Here is a 6,000-nt window from a genome sequence, read left to right on the forward strand (position 1 = left end):
TTGTTCTGTAAGGTGTGTCATCACATTTGTGCAAAATGACTAATCACTTAACACAGTTGAAACAGCAGCAAAAAAAGTGGTTTGATCAGTAGAACACTTCATGAATTCAGTGAAAGGCTTAAGCAATAAACTTCAGCATATTACATGCTTTTTTGAAGGCTATAAAGGCTTTAAGTCATTTATCAGTTGTTTTACTCAGTGCTGTCCCAAAGACTGATGTGTTTTTTTATCCGTCCTTCTGTTCAAGAATGTTTGCCCAGCAAATTTCCAGAGTTTTCACCTTTTGTCCAAAATTTCCAGACGCATAAAAATCCTTGAAATGGCTACAGAGCTCCTGAAAGTACCTAACTTCTTCTGTTTTCTGGATAATCATGGTCTGAGCTTGGGAGCTTTATCTGCAAACTGCAGGGAATACTCTCTTGGAATCTTTAGCTAAAACAGGTCTAGAGTCAGGAAAACCAAATGACAAAATTGCAGATCCAAGACACCCCTGTGATGAAGAGCTACAAAACAAACAGAGGTTCAGGCTTCTAAGTTTTGTCCATGGCATTGTTATGATTTAACCCCAAGTAACCTGTAAGTACCAGTTAGTCTCTTGTTCACTCTCATTCCTGGTCCCTGGTGACAAGGAGAATCAGAAAAAAGAGTAAAACTCACAGGTTGAGATAAGAACAGCTTAATAATGAAACAAAGTAAGATTTAATGATGATGGGAATATTAATAGCAATTAGAACAGTAATAAAAATAAAAAGAGAGGAATAAACACAAAGAAAGACAAGTGATGCCCAATACAATTGCTCACTGCCCACAGTCAGATGCCCAGATTGTCTCCAAGCACTGATTAACCCTTCCCAGAAAACTTCCTCCAGTTCACATACAGAGCATTCTATCGTATGGAATACTCCTTTGGACAGATCAGGTCAGATGTCCCTTTCCAAACATTTTTCATTAAAGGAAAAATTCAAATTGTCTCAGTTTGCACAGAATTAAAACACATTTGGAAATCATGACATGTATTTATGTGTATTTTGTCACTGACGGCTTTTAGTCTATCTATGTCCTGCTGATGAAAGTGTCAGCACTTGCAGCTCTTTGGGCTCCATTCCCAGAGATAGTAATAAAGCAGAAGTGGGTAAATAAAAGTCAAGCATGCCAGGCACTAAGAACTTCACTGGAGATTGAAAGGACCATCATTTGTGACTGGAGAAGAGTCAGCATCTTACAGTACCAGACCCATAAGTCACAAGAAGAGAGGTGGGAAAAGACTTCACTGAAATTATTGCACTGATTTCCAGTGACTGGAGGAACAACAAACAGGCTTATTAACCCTGCTTTTATGGTAGAAAGTTAACATAACCTGAATCCTTGGATGACTGAAATACAATTAATGTTTGGAGGTTTTTCTCTCTCTCTCTCTTTCTTCTTCTTTTTTTTTTTTTTTTTTTTTCATGAAGTGTAGTTGCTCTGGGATAAGGAATATTGCACTTCTCCAATGACAGCATTGTTTATAAGAAACTGTCGGTATTGATCAGTGGTTAAGGCTGGCAAAAATAAAACAGTTTACATTTTCCATTTTAAATGTATGAAGGATAAACAATCTAACAACCAGTGCTAGATAGCAGCTTGGTCTCACCAGCATCTCCTTTACCACCTCATATGTGGTTGAGTACAATACATCTCCCAAAGGAAATCCAGCAACTGGATCTCCAAACCCCAGTGGGTGGAAGCCCCCTCATTTCCCAGTTCTCCCCTGGACTTGTATTTATATCTATGCAACAATAATAACACTTTTTTTCACCCCTGAAATATTTGCCTGCCTGAAATGAGAGAGTGGGAGCGTAATGTGCATGCACACGGGAAGTAAGTGTGAAGTAGATATTGCACATTTGGTGGTGGGTTTTTGTTTATTTTTTTGTTTGTTTTGATTTGGTTTGTTTTTTATGTTTGGTTGGTTTCTTTTGTTTTGTTTTTTTTGTTTGGTTGGATGTTTTTTATTTTGTTTGGTTTGGGGGTTTTTTTTGTGGCTGAAGTTAAAATGTGTAATACTTGTTTCATTTCCCTTCATATCAGAACTTCTTATTTTTCTCAATTTAGCTCACTTCTGAAAAGTTAAACTGAAAAAAATTTTGGTAAAATCTCAGTGGTTTTATAACATCTTGATCTTAAGAGACTCAGTCACTAGTTCCAAAATAACAAGCAAAGATCACATGTTAAAGAAATGTGAGTTTTGATTCTCCTTCTCTGCTATACATTGGTGCTGCCTCACCTTGAGTATTATTAGGTCACTGCAATATAAAAAAGACATTAAGCTATTTAGGACCTTCCAAAGGAGGGCAATGAAGATGGTGAAGGGTCTTGAGGAGAAGCCTCAAGGAGGAGCAGCTGAGGGTACTTGCTGCATTTAGCCTGGAGGAGACTGAAGGGAAACCTCACTACAGTTACAGCTTCCTCATGAGGGGAAGAGGAGGGGCGGGCACTGACCTCTTCTCTGTGGTGGCCTGTGACAGGACTTAAGGAAACAGCATGAAGATGAGCTGGGGGGAGATTTAGGTTGGATATTAGGAAAAAGTTTTTCGCTCAGAGGGTGACTGGGCACCGGAATGGGCTCCCTGGAGAAGTGGTGGTCATGGCACCAGCCCCGACAGAGTTCCAGGTGCATTTGGACAATGCACTCAGGCACATGGTGAGATTATTGGGGTGTCCTTCACAGAACCAGGAGCTGGACATGCTGATCCTGATTGGTCCCTTTCAGCTCAGCATATTCTATGATTCTGTGATCCTTCTGGAGCACCAAATTTTGCAGAACAATGTTTGAGCTGCTCAATTGAATTTGTGTGCATGAATGCTAGTGTATACCACAGGGAGTTCATCTTTTTGATTTCCCTGGCTTATTCTTATTACATCTGATCCAAAATTGGAACTTTTCGAATGATTGAATGCACTAGGGAACACTGAACATAAATGTGGCTAATGAAAAGATTTGCTAGCCATAGCAGTTTCAAACTCTGACAGAATTCAAGGGATAATTTATCTGTTGATTCTTCATAGGATTTCTAAGTGATGCAGTGTAAAAAGAACAGGAAGAAACTAGTTTTTGAAACCAAGTGGGTGCAGCAGGTAGGGTTCATATTTGAATTTCTGTGGGAAACTAAAACAAGGTAACCTCTGATGGTTAAATTTGCACAGGCCTGTTCCCCAGATGCTGAGAGACACCTTTCGATTTTCCAAAATACATAAAGGGGACAAGGTGGGAGAAGAAACAAAAAAGGAACCCTGCATTGAATAAAACCACTGCTAGGAGGGAAATGAGAATGCCAAGTAATTGGTGGCTATAGATGGTACCTGCCAACTAGTCAAGCTGTTTGATAGCACTCCCCTGTAGACCCAAAGGGGTAATTGGTAACATAAGAAAGAAGGTTTAGCAATAGTTTCTAGTTTTTTTATGAGGCTTACTATCGATCACAAACCTTTGCTATGGAGAAAAAAGGTAAAAGAATATCTAGATAAATTGAAATTGACAAAGCTAGGCAACGCAGAGAGAGATCTCTGGAGTCGCCTGTAACCAAAGAAGAGATATTGAAAGTGATGCAATCAATGTAGCCCAGGAAGGCTCTGGGGACAAATGACTTTACCCATCAAGTCACCCTGGTTGGGAGGTATGTGGCTGGTGTGTTTGTTTTGGATGATGAGCTCACTGATGCTTCTATACCTTCTACATTTTGTGCTGCATTTCAGGATACATTTGGTATAAAATGGAGACCATCCTAATAACTCACACAATTCTACAGTTCTAGGTAATGTAGCAGCATTTCCAGCATTAGGAGAGAGATTCAGCTTGGTATGGGGCAGATGTAAAACAGAGGAAAAGGAAAATATGGTGATTCTGTGCCATTCATTTCTTGTCTTCAGAGGAACATAGAGAGATTGAGATGCCTTCTAGAAGAACTCTTAAAAATGAAGTTAGTTAAAATGTATAACTTAAAAAACACTGAAAAAAATTACAAAATATAAATAGAACCTGGTGTTAGGTAGGTTATTGAATTCATAGGGCTCACAGTACAAGAATAAGGAACTAAAACTTGAATTTTCCACCAGTTTTGAGTTTTATACTTTATCCATAAATGAGGCTGATCTCCATACTGTATTCTGCGGTCACCACTGAGAGACTTATTTGTTCAATTTACAGGCAGACTTTGATCTAGAGCCTTTCTGGATCTCTGGTCTCTTTAAATTGACAAATTTTCATTCATTAGAATAATTGCTAGATCATAAGGAAACTAACTTTGCAACTTAGCTGCAAAAACAAAGAGGCTCTAGGTATATAGAACTACTTTTCTTGAGCCACAGTCTGAGACACACATTTCAGGAGCAGAAAAAAAACTTTCTTCCTCTTCGGGTGTGCATAGGCCATATAGAGCAGTAGGAGTCTGTTACTGGTTAGGCTAAAAAAAACTCCAGACCTTTGTGAGTTGTTTGAGCTTGTGAGGGTAGATTTAGAGATGCCATGTGCAATTCAAATTCAACAGATTTCACAGTATTTTGGAGAATTTCACAATATATGCTCAACTTTGCCCTGAGTTGTAATGATAGCCCCTTTGTATATTGCAGCTGTGGTTTTCAAAAGCAAATCCAGGTAGCCTTCAACCTTCAACACGGATTGAATTTAGCACGGTGAAAAAAAGTGGCAAAATGTCAGTTCCTGCAATAGTCTGAGGTACATTAAAATTTTGACATGGGGAGGAGGGGGAAAGAAAGCAACTGTGGAGCAATTAGAGAGAGAAAAAAGAGAGAACACAGTGGATGTCCAGGCTGGATTCACCTCCCTTTAAACAGTGGCCTACAGCTCCAAAGATATGGACATGTCCATCTCTCTCCATCAGTTACAGAGGGAGCCTGGAATGCACATTTCAGTACCTGAAATACCAAATTCTGCACTTAAAATCAGGTGAGAAGAATCCAAGCCTTTATTCATATAAACTTTGGTCTATTAAAATGATCTCTCCTAACCTCAGTTCACCCTGCTACTGCTCCTAGACACTCTGGGCTTCACACACAGTACTGAGTGCTTCCATGGAGGAATCACTGCCAATGAAAGAACAAGTGGGCAAGTTGCATATTCAGTATTCAATTTCCCATTCTCTCTCTCTCTCTCTCTCTCTCTCTCTCTCTCTCTCTCTCCACCCCTCCCGCTTTAGCAGTACTGTGACAGCTGAGTCAAGACCTTTAACACTTACGAAATGGAGTATGCACATGTGTCTCTGGGTCCAGCTCTAATTACCTGTATCCATGTAAGGATTCATCCACAGCAGTCTGAAGGCAAGGATCAAGGTGCTGGGAACAGTACAATTCCAGGAGAATTCACATATCTTTATATAACTTTGTGCTGAAAGGTACAAAATTACAGCTCCTTTGGAAGAACCGCAGTGCCAAGAGTGGCCCTTAGGGCATAAACCCCTGCTGCATCAAATGATACAGCCTCAGCATGTGAATATAAGGACCATAATATTGAAGATTTTACATATTTAATTTCCTGGCAGAGACCAAGCTGCAGTGATTTAAGCACTTGTTTGCCTTATCCAGGGCCATTTGCCTATGCTGCTTTTAGCACCAGTGATGATATACCAAAACCTTTTGTTTGTGGGGCTACAAAATAAGAACTTATCTCCTAATAGCAGCAGTTTAGCTATGTTTATGTCAGCACTGCAGTACATGAGGACTGGCATGTCTCTGCTGATTTAAATTCTCCTGAATACAAGCCTTCCAGAGCTGTAAATAGAGAAAGGTTAAGGCCAGATCTTCCAGCTCAGATGAAGTTGCTTCATCGTTTATTATTGTTCAGTTACAATCAAATTATTGATGTTCTCAACATTGCTGGGGCTACTGCATGATGCAAGCCACATGAGTGAGATAGTGGGAAACAAAGAGAAAAATAATAATGTAGAGAAGAATAGAGCTCTTAGCACTTGCATACACAATCATATGGGAAATAAAGCCCAGAAT

Source organism: Empidonax traillii, unplaced genomic scaffold, assembly GCF_003031625.1.
Source record: "Empidonax traillii isolate 1590-97213 ecotype Southwest subspecies unplaced genomic scaffold, ASM303162v1 scaffold10:size5872457, whole genome shotgun sequence".
In the NCBI taxonomy this organism is placed as follows: Eukaryota; Metazoa; Chordata; class Aves; order Passeriformes; family Tyrannidae; genus Empidonax; species Empidonax traillii.